This window comes from Bos grunniens, chromosome 13 (assembly GCF_055505025.1).
Source record: "Bos grunniens cultivar Pamir isolate PY7600 chromosome 13, Bosgru_T2T1.0, whole genome shotgun sequence".
Taxonomy (NCBI): Eukaryota; Metazoa; Chordata; class Mammalia; order Artiodactyla; family Bovidae; genus Bos; species Bos grunniens.
In genome coordinates, this window is record NC_141177.1 from 49,360,304 (window position 1) to 49,376,275 (window position 15,972).

At 44.1% G+C, this 15,972-nt stretch overlaps 1 long non-coding RNA gene across 4 annotated transcripts in view; it reads right to left on the reverse strand.

Annotated features, from left to right (window-relative positions):
* Positions 1–2,760: 2,760 nt before the first annotated feature.
* The window catches only part of LOC147360958 (uncharacterized), a 57,652-nt gene continuing 44,440 nt past the window's right edge, over positions 2,761–15,972 (reverse strand). For 3 of the 4 annotated variants that reach the window (XR_015139536.1, XR_015139537.1, XR_015139539.1), the window contains one exon: positions 2,761–3,301. This is a non-coding gene — a long non-coding RNA (uncharacterized LOC147360958). Of the gene's footprint in view, positions 3,302–9,450; positions 9,573–15,972 lie in introns of all 4 variants that reach the window. The other variant, XR_015139538.1, reaches the window with a different exon arrangement.

The window sequence follows — 15,972 nt, forward strand, 5'->3', positions numbered from 1 at the left end:
AATCACCAGTTATGAGATGCTTTTAGGACTAGGGGTGTGGAGGATCTTGGGACAGTGATCACTTGTCAGTGATCCATTTATGGACAAGGCCTCCAATGTGGCATCATTGTGTCACTGGAAGAAGGATTTACTCAGGTAGGTATCGGCCACCTTGCTGGCTGAGGGGATCACACAGTAAACTCCTGCTCTATAAGGTGATAAAATCTTGTGAATGGGTCAGAAGGCCCTCATGTTCTCAGAATACCCAGGAGAGAAAAAGAGACATACTGTAGGACCCACTGGTCATGAAGCCCATTGCTCTGGGTCAGCGCTGATTCTTAATAATTGCAGGGGGCCCCTGATTCCTCACCTGTGAAAACGCACTCTTCCATGGACCAGGGTGAGTTTGGGTTAGGACACCATATGTGAAAGACTCAGCCCACGCAGCCAACATGTATAGAGAGCTTTCCTTGTGCCAAGCCCTGCACTAATCACCTTTACATGGGTTATTTTGTTTGATTTTCCAATAACTCTATGAGCAAGCTGCTAATTTAGAACCTGCATTGAGAGCTATAATGGAAAAGAATGTATATATGTGTATCACTTGAGTTACTCTGCTATACAGCAGAAATTAACACAACATTGTAAATCAACTATACTATACTTCAATAAAAGAAATAATATTTTGTTTAAAATGAATCTGTATTTAGGACCGTATAAATGGTCTCTGGGGCTTCCCAGGTGGCTCAGTGGTAAAGAATCCACCTGCCAATGCAGGAGAAGCAGGAGATGGGGGTTCAATCCCTGGGTAGGGAAGATCCCCTGGAGAAGGGAATGGCAACCCACTCCAGTATTCTTGCCTGGGAAATCCAATGGACAGAGGAGCCTGGCAGTCCACTGTCCAAAGTTGCAAGAGTCAGACACGACTTAATGACTAAAATAACAACAGCAAATGGTCCCTACTTACCTTCTACAGCCCTAATCCACCAGAATCCTGCTACTTGATTAATAATATATGTCCTCTAGGCCCATCCGCATCTCTACAGATCTATTTGCAGAGCAGAGTAGAGATGGAGATGTAGAGAATGGATGTGTAGACACAGAGCAGGGAAGGGGAGGGTGGGACGAATTGGGTGAGTAGCATTGACGTGTATACACTACCATATGTAAAACAGAGAGCTGGTGGGAACCTGCTGTATAGCAGAGGAGCTCAGCTCAGTGCTCTGTGATGACCTGGAGGGTGGGGAGGGGAGGAATGTCAACGAGGGAGGGGATACATATAGCTGATTCATGCTGTTGTACAGCAGAAACTAACACAACATTGTAAAGCAATTATACTCCACTAAAAAATAGTATATGTCCTTTTGGTTAAGAATGCCCAAATATTCTTGGAAATGTCTGTATCTTCTTCTGCATGTGCAGTTTAAGGCAGGGATCCCTCTCTTAGATGGGTATTACGTACTTGCTCTGGCAACGCAGGGAGGTTTCATTTCATAGCTTGTTACAAGGTCAGTGCTTTACAAGTATTATACATTGACCCTTAAAACAACTCAGTGAGATAGACCATTATCTTCATTTTCCAGATGAAGAGTCCAGGGCACAGAAAGGTTAAGTGATGGCTCAATGTCACACAGCTGATTCAGGGCAGAACCAGGTCTCTGACCCAGGCGGCTGGTCCTCACTGCTTCCCTCAAAGGCACTTGCCAGAGAGGGCAGTGGAACGCCCTGCATCCCTCCCGCCCTCCAAATGGCCCAGGCCTCTGGCTTCGCTGCTACCAAACGGTCTCAAAAAGCTTGCTATGTTCACACATGAAAACTGCAGGCCAGGCCCCAAATGTTTGATGGGAGCTTTGCTTGATGGGTAAGAGTGAAGAGGAAGCTGAAATGGGTCATCTTCTTGCTTGTGACTTTTTTGTTTGTTTGTGCTAAGAATATTTAATACGAGATCTACCCTCTTTGGGGGCTTCCCTGGTGGCTCAGATGGTAAAGAATCTGCCTGCAGTGTGGGAGACCTGGGTTCGATCCCTGGGTCAGGAAGATTCCCCTGGAGAAGGGCATGACAACACACTCCAGTATTCTTGCCTGGAGAATTCCATGGACTAGAGGAACCTGGTGGACTACAGTCCATGGGGTTGCAAAGCTTTACAAGTATTATAAGCTCAAACACTACCATCTTACCAGGGATAAGGAAATGGCAACCTACTATTCTTGCCTGGGCAATCCCATGGACAAAGGAGCCTGGCGGGTTACAATCCATGGTGTCACAAATAGCTGGACACGACTTAGCAACTATGCCACCACCACCACCCCTACCCTCTTAACAAGTTTGGAAGTGTGCAAAATATTCTCATTGACTACAGAAACAGTTTGCCTGTGACTTTTAACGCAGGAGCAAAAAACTGAATTGAAAATATATCTCATCCTCATTGGCTGGAAGCAGCCTATTTAGGGAAGGTTTCTTGGGGATTTTGTTTTGGATTATCATAAGGATGATCTGGATAACAAACTTGGCCTTGAGATATGTCTGTTCAGATATCCAAAGTCAAGATTTTAGTTTCTGGATCCTTAGTTCCCCTGTACTAAATTGATACCCTCTGTGCTACCCTATTGACAGTCTCTGAGGGTACCTTCCAGGGCCTGAATAAAATCTTGTCTGTGATGATGTGCTACATATTTATGGACAGCAGTCCCCAACCTTTTGGCACCAGGGACTGGTTTCATGGAAGACAATTTTTCCACAGACAGGGACCGGGGATATGGTTTGGGGATGATACAGGTGCATTACATTTGTTGCGCACTTTATTTCCATTATTATTATTATATCAGCTCCACTTCAGATCATCAGGCATTTGATCCTAGGGGTTGGGGATACCCTGCTTATGGAAATCAGAGTGATTTGATTAAGAGTCATTTTCTTTGTCTAAGCAGTTAGATGGCACGTGTAGTTTCAGATAACAAAGGTCCTCATGGGTTCAAATTGCTGATTCACTTTGGAATCAGTACATGTTGAACAGGAAAGGAGCAGAGGGCATCTTAACATCACCCGGTGGCCCGGTCCCTCTCCAGTCAGTGGGTGTCCTGGGGACAGAGATGCTGCTGCTCCATTACGGCACTAATGGTGTTATTTTCTTGGGCCATTAGCGTGTGTGACCCAAATCACTGCCACATGCTCATTGGTCCAGCTCTCTGGGGGTCTCCCACGTGACGCGCCTGTGAAAATTCACCTCCAGCTTCCTAATGAAGTTGTTCCAGGACCCCTGGGAGAAGTGTGTTTCCCTTAGTGCTGTTCTTGATGGCAGATTCTCAGAAAAAGAATGGCTTCCTGCAAATAGAAGCAAAGGGAGATGTCAATTTCTGGAAAGACCCTGCTTGGCTGTGAAAAGGTCATCCTCAGCGTGTGACCAGGCCTGGGCTGGGGGGCTGGGACAAAGCACTGGTGATCCCAGGCCTGGGAGAGGCGGGCAGGACAGTGTGGTTATCTGAGGGCCGAAGCAGGAGGGGTTGGAGCTCTGGGTGGAGGGGCCAGGCCAGCGCTAGGTCAGGGGCTGACTGTTGGCCCAGGGATCCCACAGAGGGAGGCTCTCAGGAGCTTGAGTTTATCCTCTTGGGTGGCCCACTCAGGGGAGACAGCTGCCAGTCCCCAGGGCTCTAATGAGATCTACCCAGGCCTGGTGAATATTCCCCGCTGCACCCGCCCCGGAGTCAGGCCCTTGCACTGAGCAGTATGGCTTTTAGAAAACCACCCACAAACCTGGAAAGGCCCCAGGGAGGCTCTCCTCAGCTGGAGAAGGATCACAAGTCTGGTAAGGAACCGTAAGAAAGCTGGACAGTTCCCTCGTCCTTTCCAGGGAGGAGCTAATCTCCAGACAGGAAGACCTCGAGGGGACAGGTGATGGCAGGTACATCAGGCCTGTCAGGAAGATGCCCCCACCCACCTTTCCTCAAGCTTTGCTTACCAAGAGCTCCCCAGACACTCAGGCACAGGCTGCCTTCCCTCCTGAAGCAATTTTGAGCAGGTTCTGCAGGACCCCCAGCCCTGGCGGCAGGTGTGGGGGGGGTGCGGTGCGGGCTGTGCAGAGGGAAGGAGCTACTAGCTGGTTTTATGGTTGCTCCTGCTGTCATAGCCTGGCTGCCCTGGGCTTCCATGGATTCGCTCAAAACAGCCTTCAACACCTCTAACTTTCTGTGCGGTGTTCAGAGCTCTTCCCTCAGATCTGCCTTCTGCCTCAGCTAAATAAAAACGGTTGGTCACAGGTTTTTCACGTTATGATTCTCATTTCTGTCATCTGTAATTGGTTTTCTTTCAGACCTTTGTTGCTGTTGCTCATTTCTTCCCTAATGGTTTCAAACCCTTATTTTATATCTTTAAAATGTTTATTTTATAATCTCTTCCAGGGATTTCCCTGGTGGTCCAGTGGTTAAGACTCTATGCTGCCAATGCAGGGGGTATGGGTTTGATCCTGGTCAGGGTATTAAGATCCCACCTGCTGTGCAGTGCAGCCAATAGATTAAAAAAATAAGATGAAATAAAATAAACACCTGTGAGGTTTAAAAAAATATTATAATCTCTTCCAGATTGTCCAATCACCTTTGAGTTTTGTTTCTTCCGTGGTGGTTCAGTTTGTGTGTATCTTCAGATGTGTGTACAGCCTCATCATCAGTGAACAGTATCATCCTCTGGGAGGCTGTGGCTCATGGGCCATGGTTTATGCCCTGGTTCTATGCAGGCAGCCACTGGGTAGCCATTGTACCATTTTCTCCTCTGCCAGAGATTTGCAATCTATGCGTGTCATGTAAACTCATATTCCACCCTCGAACATGAAGTTCAGGATTGACTTTTATTCACAATAGACTTTTTTTTTTCCTACTTGGGGCTCAGGGCTGGGCAGAAAGCTTTCTTAATACCTATCTGGGCCTTTGTAAGTTTCCTGGACCCTTTCTTATAAACCAGCAGCCCTTCAAGAGTCCTGGCTTTCAGCTGAAACCTCACTTCTACCTCCTCCTCTGGCATTGACTCAAGGCTACATTTTTTATCCATGCATGGGAATTATAAGTCTAGCTTTAAAGGGCTTCCCTGGTGGCCTAGTGGTTAAGAATCTGCCTGCCAGTGCAGGGACACAGGTTCGATCCCTGATTGGGGAAGATCCTACATGCCAGGGCAACTAAGCCTGTTTGCTGAAGCCTGCATGCCGAGAGCCTGTGCTCTACAACAAGAGAAGTCATCACAATGAGAAGCCCGCACACTGCAACGGAGAGTAGCCCTTGCTCACGGCACCTAGAGAAAGCTGGCGTAGCTGTGAAGACGCAGGGTAGCCAAAAACAAAATAAATCAATTTTTTTTTAAGTCTATCCTTTAGCCTCTTGGGCCATGTGGCTTCAGCTCAGACAGACCATTCTCATTTGAGTTCACTATGCTCCTGACATGTGAGAGTTTCCACTTCCGTTGTTGTTGTTTAAATTCAGCTTGCATTAAACAGCATTTTTTTTTAAAAATTCCATTCCATCCAGGATTTCATTGTGTTTGCACCAGGAGGAATGGCTGAGTCCATTCACTCCACCATGTTGCCAGAAGTGGAGCCCGCACACCAGCTGCTGAGGGCTCAAAATTTTGCCTTCTGAGTGTCAGTCACAGGTGGAGTTCTTATTCTGATAGCAGACTGTGCTACTGTCTGCTAACTTTGAGCATCACTGCTCCTGAAACCTGTGATGCTTAATTCATCTCTCTAATTATATTGTGTATCCACCTGTGTCAACTGACTGCTTTTCTTTCCCCGTCTAGAACTCTTTTGGTGGCCAGATAATTCCCCTCCAGAGAGCCAGCCACTGAGGTCACATGTGAAGAAAGGAACTTGGTTGGTTGGAACTTCTTTTTCTTTAGGCAGGATGGTTGGACAAAGATCTTTCACCATCTAGAATCCTGTAACTTGGAGTGGAGGTCACAAATCCCTATGGGCAGTGGTCCCCAACCTTTTTGGCACCAGGGAGCAGTTTCATGGAAGACAGTATTTCCATAGACGAGGAGGCATGGTGGTTCTGGGATGGTTCAAATGCTTTACATTTATTGTGCACTTTATTTTGATTATTATTACATCAGCTCCACCTCAGATCATCAGGCATTAGATCCTGGAGGTTGGGGACCCCTGCCTTTGGGGATCTGAAGAAAACAGTGCACCCTGTCCTGAGAAGAAATGTACATGCACAGAATTGTGCATGAATTTCAGAGATTCATCAACCCCATGAATTCCACACTAAGAGCTTCTGCTTTGGAGGCTGATTGCTCATTGGCGAATGGGAACCTCGAGTTCTCTAGCCTTATTCAAATCAACTCTAGTGAAAAAAACCTCGTTAAAACAAGACCCTGTGACATAATAACAATCTTTCAGTTTTTCACTCCTTTAATGCCACCTTGAAACATAACAAAGGCATTGAGAGTGGTGTCAATAATTAGTGACACTCTCCTATAAAATCTCTCCTTCAAAGTAATTTCTATTAATTAATTGATGTTACCACAGCATAATTTCCTCAAATACCACTTTCTGATTCAAACCTATGTCATCTACACGGCAGGAGCAGCTTCGTGAAATAAGACAGACTGACACAGCATGGTGAAAATAGAGCTGGATTCTAGACTTAATTTCTAGATTTGGGATCTGGCTTCACTTTGAACTATCTAGTGACTCTAGGAAATTCCCAGTCTTCCCAGGTTTCTTTTTCCTTATCTGTAGAGTGAGGAAGCTGGACTAGATTGGAGGTTAACAAACTAATATCCACCAGCCAAATTCTGCTTGTTGCCTGTTTTTGTAAATAAAGTTTTGTTGGAACACAGCCATTCTCCTCTGTTTCTGTATTATCTGTGGCTGCTTTCAGGCCACATGGCTCTTGCTGAGTAGCTGTGACACAGACCATATGGCCTGCAAAGCTGGAAATAGTTATCCTTTGGCCCTTTACCGAAGAGTTTGCCAATCCTTGACCTAGACGGTCCCTCCTCCCTTTCCAACTCTTGTTTTTTTTTTCCTACACGTGGGCTGTTCCTCAATCAGGGGTCAAGCCTGTGGCCCCTGCATTGGAAAGTGGAGTCGTAACCACCAGGGAAGGCCCCTACCTCATTTCCACCACTGGATGATCTGTGATTATGAGGCAGAGAACGCAGCCCAGGCACAGTCAAGAGCACAAGTGGAGCAGAGCAAAGGATGGATGAGTCAAGACCAACCACGTGATTTTGTTGACACAACTTCCTCAATCACTGTTGCTTATGGAAGTCTAATAAACAGTCAAGTGGAACTACTTAAAACAATCAGACTTCATGTGTGTCCAACTGGTTTCATCATCCAGGCACTGGTGATTCAGGAAGACCTTCTTCCAGCCTATCTGTGATGATCAGTGAGGATTTTAAAAATTTACCTCATAACATACATTAACAAACACAAAGTTTAGGTAGAACGGACAGGATAACATATACAATCCCTTTTGCCTACCTCAGTTTTTTTTAAAAGTTTTTATTGGAGTATAATTGTTTTACAATGTTGTGTTAGTTTCTGCTATATAGCAAGGTGAGTCAGCCATATGTATACATAGACCCACTCGTTTTTGGATTTCCTTCCCATTTAGGTCACCACAGAGGACTGAGTAGAGTTCCCTGTGCTATACAGTAGGTTCTCATTAGTTATATATTTTATACATAGTATCAATACGTACTGTATCACAGGATCAATATAAACTGTGGTGTTGGAGAAGATCCAACAAGTCCATCCTAAAGGAAACCAGTGCTGAATATTCACTGGAAAGACTGATGTTGAATCTGAAACTCCAATACTTTGGCCACCTGATGCGAAGAACTAACTCATTTAAAAAGACCCTGATGCTGGGAAAAATTGAAGGCAGGAGGAGAAGGGGATGACAGAGGATGAGATGGTTGGATGGCATCAGACTCAACGGACATGAGTTTGAGTAAACTCCGGGAGTTGGTGATAGACAGGGAGGCCTGGCGTGCAGCAATCCATGGGGTTGCAAAGAGTCGGACATGACTGAGCAACTGAACTGAATTGATGAATATGTATATACTATGATACTATGGATAGAATCATGCTGCTGCTGCTGTTAAGTTGCTTCAGTCGTGTCCAACTCTATGCGACCCCATAGATGGCAGTCCATGAGGCTCCCCCGTCCCTGGGATTCTCCAGGCAAGAATACTGGAGTGGGTTGCCATTTCCTTCTCCAATGCATGAAAGTGAAAAGTGAAAGTGAAGTTGCTCAGTCGTGTCCCGACTCTTAGTGACCCCATGGACTGTGGCCTACCGGGCTCCTCTGCCCATGGGATTTTCCAGGCAAGAGTACTGAAGTGGGGTGCCATCACCTTCTCCAGGATAGTATCATACTATGTGTATATATGTCAATCCTGATTAAAATTTCATTTTGAAATGACCAAGAGCATAAAACCACCAACTGAGAAAGGAAACCCTTCTGATGAGGATGACAAAGGTGGTCGGTTTTCCTCTGACCATTAATTCTCTAGGTGGAACATTGACGAGACTGATATATTTTGATGATTTGTTTTGTACAAACCACACTTTCCAAACATCATGAAGCTGGGAAGCCGCTGTGCCACAGTGCACTGCTGCAGTGGCAGAGGGCCAGAGGCTAGGGTTTCCCACCAAGTCAGACTTGCAATAATCTCATTAGTTTGGAATGTATCTTATTTTTTAAATTGACTCTCCCGTTCCTCTGCCCTTGGTTCATCCAAGAAGGTATTATTTGAACTAAGTAGCAAGAAGCATTTGTCTGAAATTAACATATTTGAAAGCACTAAGCTGAAAAATGAGACAGGAACCAGCTCCACAGATGCTTAAAATTTCAGGTCCAAAGGAGTGGAAAAATCTCCTATCATTGATGTAAATTTACCTTATGCTTTCAATCTACCCAAACCATTAGATTGCTATTTCCCTTTCTCTTCCAACAGCAGCTGTGCATACAGCCACTTTTGTATGTTGGGCTTCCCAGCTGGCTCAGTGGTAAGGAATCCGTCTGCCAATGCAAGAGATGCAATAGAAATGCATTTGATCCCTGGATTGGGAAGCTTCCCTGGAGTAGGAAATGGCAACCTGTTCCAGTATTCTTGCCTGTAAAATTCCATGGACAGAGGAGCCTAGCAGGCTCACACACACTTTTGTATGTTGGTGCAGCGGAAACAGCATATTATGTGGGCCTTTCATTAACTAACCCTGAGAAGTGATTTCCAAATAGCTTTGAGCTCAACATTGCTAGTGTGTGTGTTAAGTCACTCAGTCATGTCTCTTTGTGACCCCATGGAGTGTAGCCCACGAGGTTCCTCTGTCCTTGGGATTCTCTAGGCATTGCTAATTACTAGAGAGATGCAGATGGCAGGAAGGAAGAAATTAACTCTTCACCCAGCCTGAAGCTTGCCATTTAGGAGAGATTTGAAACATTAATGGCCTTTTTATTTTGTTTCCTCACCTCCTCCCATCTGTGATCTATAAAAAATCCTGGCTTCCAGACCCTGATAAATTGGTCATTTTGAGACATGAGTAGACATTTTCTTGATCAGCCAACTCTCTGAATAAAGTCATTTTCCTTGCCTAAAAAAAAAAAAAAAAAAGCTATAATGAGATATAACCTCATATCAGTCAGAATGACCATCATTAAAAAGGCCACAAATAACAAATGCTGGAGAGGGTGTAGAGGAAAGGGAACTCTCCTACACTGTTGGTGGGAATATAAGTTGCTGCAGCCACTATGGAGAACAGTATGGAGGTTCCTCAGAAAACTAAACCTAGAGTTACCATGTGATCCAGCAATCCCATTCCTGGGCATATATTCAGACAAAACTATAATTCAAAAAGATCCATGCACCCCTGTGTTCATAACAGCACCATTCACAATAGCTGAAACAAGCTAATGTCCACAGACAGATGAATGGATAAAGAAAATGTGGTACACATACACAGTGGAATACTACCCAATCATAAAAAAGAATGAAATAATGCCATTTCAGCAACATGGGTGCAACTAAATATTCTCTTACTAAGTGAAGTAAGTCAGAAAGAGAAAGACAAATATCATATCACTTGTATGTGGACTCTGAACTATGACACAAATCAATGTACCTATGAAACAGAATTACAGACATAGAGAACAGACATAGAGAACAGACTAGTGTGGGCAAGGAGTAAGGGGTTGGGGGATGGATGGAGTGGGAGGTGGGGGTTAGCAGATATAAGCTTTTATATACATAGGATGGATAAACAATAAAGTCTTCTGTATAGCACAGGGAACTATATTCAACATCCTATGATAAAGCATGGGGCTTCCCAGGTAGCACTAGGGGTAAAGAACCTGCCTGCCAAGGCAAGAGACATAAGAGATATGGGTTTGATCCTTGAGCCAGGAAGATCCCCTGGAGAAGAGCCTGGCAACCCACTCCAGTATTCTGGCCTGGAGAATCCAGGACAGAGGAGCCTGGCAGGCTATGGTCCATAGGGTTGCAAAGAGTCAGACACAACTGAAGTGACTAGGCCATGATAAACCATAATGGAGAATATAAAGAAAAGAACGAACATATATATATTTATATATATTTACACATGTTCTGGCTGAAAAAAAATTTTCTATCACTCTTGCCATTTGGAATCAAAACCAACTGGGGAATGTCTAGAAGGAGAGCTTTTGCTGTGCACAGCTTTTGCGGGTAGGGCAAGTTGCTGGGGTGTGGATCACAGATGGGGAGTGGGATGGTCACATGATTTCAAGACAGCTTAGACTACTCAGAACTTCTTAACTTTTAGAGGCAGCATAGACAGGGACCAAAGAAAAGCAGGGAGTTTGTGTGGACTGTATCACAATCCATGGTTTGGGGCCTCTTGAATTTCTCTTTTTCTACTAAAGAAATGAGTGCATTGCCTTGTTTGGCCCTGGAACACTGGTCTTGCTCACAGCCTTGCTATGAAGTTCTTCCTTCCAGGGTCTATCTCTGTTCAAATCTTGGTTCTATATTTTGCTTTATTGTTTATGTTTTTTAATTCAACTTCCTGGTCTAAACTCTGTGAAGTTCAACTTCAGCCAATTACACTTGTAATGCTTTCTAAATTAAGTACTGGCAGTCCCCAAAGTACAAACACCAAATTTATGAATATCCCTTACACCGAAAGAGCTGCCCCTTCTTGCTTGTGGGTAGTGTTATCAGAACCACCAGAGAGAATTCCTGTTCCCTGTGAAGTTTTGGCAGCAGGAGGAGAGTTCCTCCCAGCTAGATTTTTGAGTTCAACTAATTTCCCATACAAACTATCGCACATGGTGGTCCAGCTCCCAGACCAGCCTAGAAAAACGGCCCACTTAATCCATAATGTAGCTGAAAAAGAGTGAAAGAAACACAGCTGATAAAAGATGTTCTTGCTCCTGTGTACTTGTTCGTTTCCATGAGGGTGACATTTACACAGCCACATGTATGGGAAAATGTTTGCCCCAGGTTCCAAAAACTGATTTACAAACAAACTCTTGGAAGAAAATAATCTGATCTAAATTTGGAACTTCCTAGATTAGCTCTAGTTTTCAGCACATATTTTTCCTTTTGTTTGCATAAGGCATCTGGGGACGGGCTTACAGAGACTGCCTCTGCAGGCAAACCCAAACTGTAAGAGGGGCACCTGTCTGGAGTCAGTCACCCAGGTGTTCAGGGGCCAAGGAAAAAGGGAGTCTCTGTGATTCAGAAAAGAGTTTTGGTTTCAACTTGGACTGGATTTTCTGGATTACTTGCAAATACTGTCACCACTCAGCCTGTGTAGAACTCACATCAGACAGATTCTGTTATGTAAATTCTGCCTTTATACCTTCTCAATCATCTGGTTTGTTGTAAATATGAGTTTTCCTAAAAAAAAAACAAAAAACAAATAGTACAAAATCCTCACTACCTAATTGATTCATCAGAAAGTAGTTCTCCATAGTCAGATGGAATTAATGTACATTGGTTGGATATACCCAGAATGCTTTGCTCCTGTTGTCAGTGACCAGATGAGAACATGAACTCAGGACCTTTCTTCTGGTGGATGCGCCTGAAGGACAGAGGTGTTTCTTGAGTCTAATTAACTGCAACTGAAAAGATTTCCCAGTGAACATTGCTCTCAGGACACGGCTAGGCTTCTGGGCCGGGTACTCTGAGGGTTCTTGCTTTCTATGCCAACTCACTAGATAGTCAAGGTGTGCCTGCCACTGCCACTGTGGATCTTTTGTTCGCCAGGGCTTGTAAGTGGTATTTTATTTTAGCAATAATGACTGGTAGAGACGGTATTCCCTGATATTTAATGACCAACTGGAGGAACTGTGGGCCTGAGGCAATGCATATAATATGCTATTAAACTCTGAAATTTAAAAATGTAAAGAAAAAAATAATTACCTTCTTAGGCATCTTACCATGGATACTAAGTACTGTTTATAGTTTTAGCCTTTTCCTAGAGGTTGAAGTCTAGTTGGGAGACCAATAAGGAAGAAGAACTTCAGACTCAATTTCCACACACTTTATAATGTTTGACATTACCTAGTTAGTGTAAATTTCTTCAAGAAGGCACATATCACCCCCAAAATAGGATGTGTAGTGTGTGATACAGATTGCCATAATAAGTATTCATATTTTATTGAGCAGTTTGGAAACCAGTATTTAAAATCAGCTAACCTTGTAAAGAATCACATTCTGTTTCCCCAGAATGGCAGTAACTTTCTTATGAATCCTTTTCCCCCCAAGAATGAACCATTTTTCAGTCTTCAAATTGCATGCACATATTTTATGCATTAGTCCCAGAAACACTTTTTTGGTTGGATCTATTATTATAGTGCATAACTCAGAGAGTAACATTTAAGCATGAAGGAGAAAATACGCAAAGAAGCTGATACTCTACAAATTACATGGCAGCTATTTGTTCTATATTTTTTCAAATCCTGGAATACTTTCTAAGTCTTAAGGAAAGATGGGACAGAATTAAATCAATTTCACAACACTGCAGAAGGGCTGGCCCAGATTAATGCCTCTGACACCTCATTATCTATCCTAGGGATAAAGGTACTCAGGAAAATTTAGAGATTTAGTTTTATCTACAACTCCAAACTTTCTCCCATAAATATTTTTTCCACAGCTATTAGCAAGATTTATCTGCTTTTATTCTTCTTTATCCTATCATAGGAGAAGGAAATGGCAACCCACTCCAGTATTCTTGCCTGGAGAATCCCGGGGACAGAGGAGGCTGGTGGGCTGCTGTCTATGGGGTCCCACAGGGTCAGACATGACTGAATCGACTTAGCAGCAGCATTCTATCATAATCAAGTATTTATCAAATGCTTAATATAGGAATATCATTCATTCTTCCATTCATTCATTTATCTCATTTATTTATCATGAGTCAAATCACAAAAGCCTGCAAATGAAAAAACCAAGTTCCCCCTTGGAGAAGTCCGTCTGCTAAGGAGTCAGGCGTATAAGTTACAGTTGACGTTAAAGCAACACAGGTTTGAACTGTGCAGGTTCACTTATCTGCATGTTTTTTTCAATACATACTAGAGTACTGGAGATTTGGGACAGTTTTCCAGAGGACTGACATTTACTTTAGATGTGAACTGTAAAGCACTATACATAATTACAAAGTTGCTATTATTAGTTTCGTTAACTATAGGCATATACAGATGGGTAAATTCTTCTCTTTTTTATTTTCCTTTTTGGCTGTGCTACGTGCCATACTGGATCTTAGTTTTCCAGCTGGGGATCAAACCCATGCCCCCTGCATTAGAAGTGTGGCGTCTTAACCATTGGACTTCCAAGGAAGTCCCTGATAGATAAATTCTCAGACTAAAACTCAGTCGGAAATCAAATATAAAAGTCTGATAGTGGTTATAAAGCCTATTTTAATACACTTCCCCTTCAGAAATCCCTCCAAATATTCGTATCTATTGTCATTGTTTGGAGCAGGAAATGGCAGCCCACTCCAGTATTCTTGTTGGGAAATCCCATGGACAGAGGGATTACCACGTGTTAGTATGTCCAAACATAAGTTCATTCACGTGTCTGGCATACATTGTCACATGTGTGCATCCTCTACGAGTGGTTGTGCTTTTATGTACTTTACTGTACAGAGTACAGTAGTGCAGGGTCTTTATTTCAAGCCCAAGATGTCTGGAAGCAAGCCTAAAAGCAGCAGTGATGTAGCTGGTACTGCTAAGAAGTGCCAAGTGACAATGATGGAAACAAAAGTGAACATAATTGAGAGAGTGCCGAGGGGCGAAACGCTGGTAGGCGTAGCTCGTTCTTGTAACATGAATCCTTCAACCATCGGCAGGATTCTAAAGAATAAGGACAAGACAGTGGAACACACGACGTCTGCTGTGCCAATGATGTCGACAATAATATCACAGAAGCAGGGAAAAGTGGATGGAGGAGATGGAAAACCATCTCAGTGTGTAGATGCAGGATCAGCATCAGTGTTGAGTCCTGTTCAGCTTAGTGATGGTTCAAGAGAGCTGAAAGCTTTTATGAAAGCTTGAAGAAGAAACATGGCAAACACTGTTAGACTTACGAACAAATTGAACTTATGATTGCACTCTCAGAATGGAACTCATTCGTATGTAGGAGACTTAACTGTACTGCAAAAGTTTACTATTATTTTCAACAGCAGCCTTTTCAATGGTATAGTCAAAGGGAAAGGGCAAATGTGCTCGAAAGAAAGAGGAAAAGTACTAATGCAAGGATGTTGGCATCCAAACACACACAGATGAGGGCTGGGTTCAATATTCCCAGAGATCACCTCCCCAGGCACAGGCTAAATCAATTGTGAGGGAGACAGGCTAATCTAATTGAGGAAGCACAGGGCCCAGCAGCAGTGAGCTCTGACTCAGGCTCTGACAGGACCTGGGCTAAATCACTCCCCTGGACTACTCTGTTCTGGTCTCTTCTGCCTGGTCCACCCACCTCTGCAGCCCCCACGATGGCAGAAGAATGGCACACATGTCAGAGCCTTCAAAGCTGGGGAGCATGATGGGGTTTGCTCTTACAGTCCTCCTAACCAGAGATGTTTAGAACTGATAGAATCATGCAAACCAGGAAGAGCAGAGCTGGGAATGGCAGGAAGGTGGGGGCCACTAGGCCCAGGGGCAATGTCAGTATCCACAGATGACTCAGCCCTCATGCTCCTTCCAGTAAAAGATCTGAGAAGCTTGACATCAAGTGGAAAAGCTGGATCACTTACCGCAGAGGGAGCATCTGAAAAGAGGGAAAGTTCTCAGTTCTTTACTCAAGTCCAAAGAAGAGACGTGCCCAACATCCAAGGCATCCTCCTCTGAACTGGCCCAGGGACGAGGCCATTCAGGCTCATGACACCTGTCAGCAGTCCTCTTGTGTGCACTGATGAGACTCAGGTTTGATTCCTAGAGAAGGAAATGGCAACCCACTCCAGTATTCTTACCTGGGGAATCCAATCCCATGGACAGAGGAGCTTGGCGGGCTACAGTCCATGGGGTCACAAAGAGTTGTACACAACTGAGCACACACATAATCACTGCTGAGTTTACAAACTTGTTGGAGAAGTTTTCTGAACCACTTAGATCAATAACTTGGTCATGAAAGAACTTGGAGGGGCTTCCCTGGTGTTCAGCGGTAAAAAGAATCCACCTGCCAATGCAGGAGGCGTGGGTTGGATCCCTGGTCCAGAAAGGTCCCACATGCCACAGAGTAACTAAGCCTGCGTGCCACAGCTACTGGGCCAGTGCACTAGAGCCTGCGTGCCACAATTACAGAAGCCCGGTCACCCTAGAATCTGTGCTCCAGATCAAGAGAAGCCACTGCAATGAGAAGCCGGAGCACGGCACCTAGACAGTAGCCCCTGTTCGCTGCACCTAGAGAAAAGCCAGTGCAGCAAGGAGGACCCAGCACAGCCATAAATAAATAAATTTAAAAAAATTTTTAAATGAATTTGGAGGAGCTACTTTGTTCTTTTCCCAAAGGAT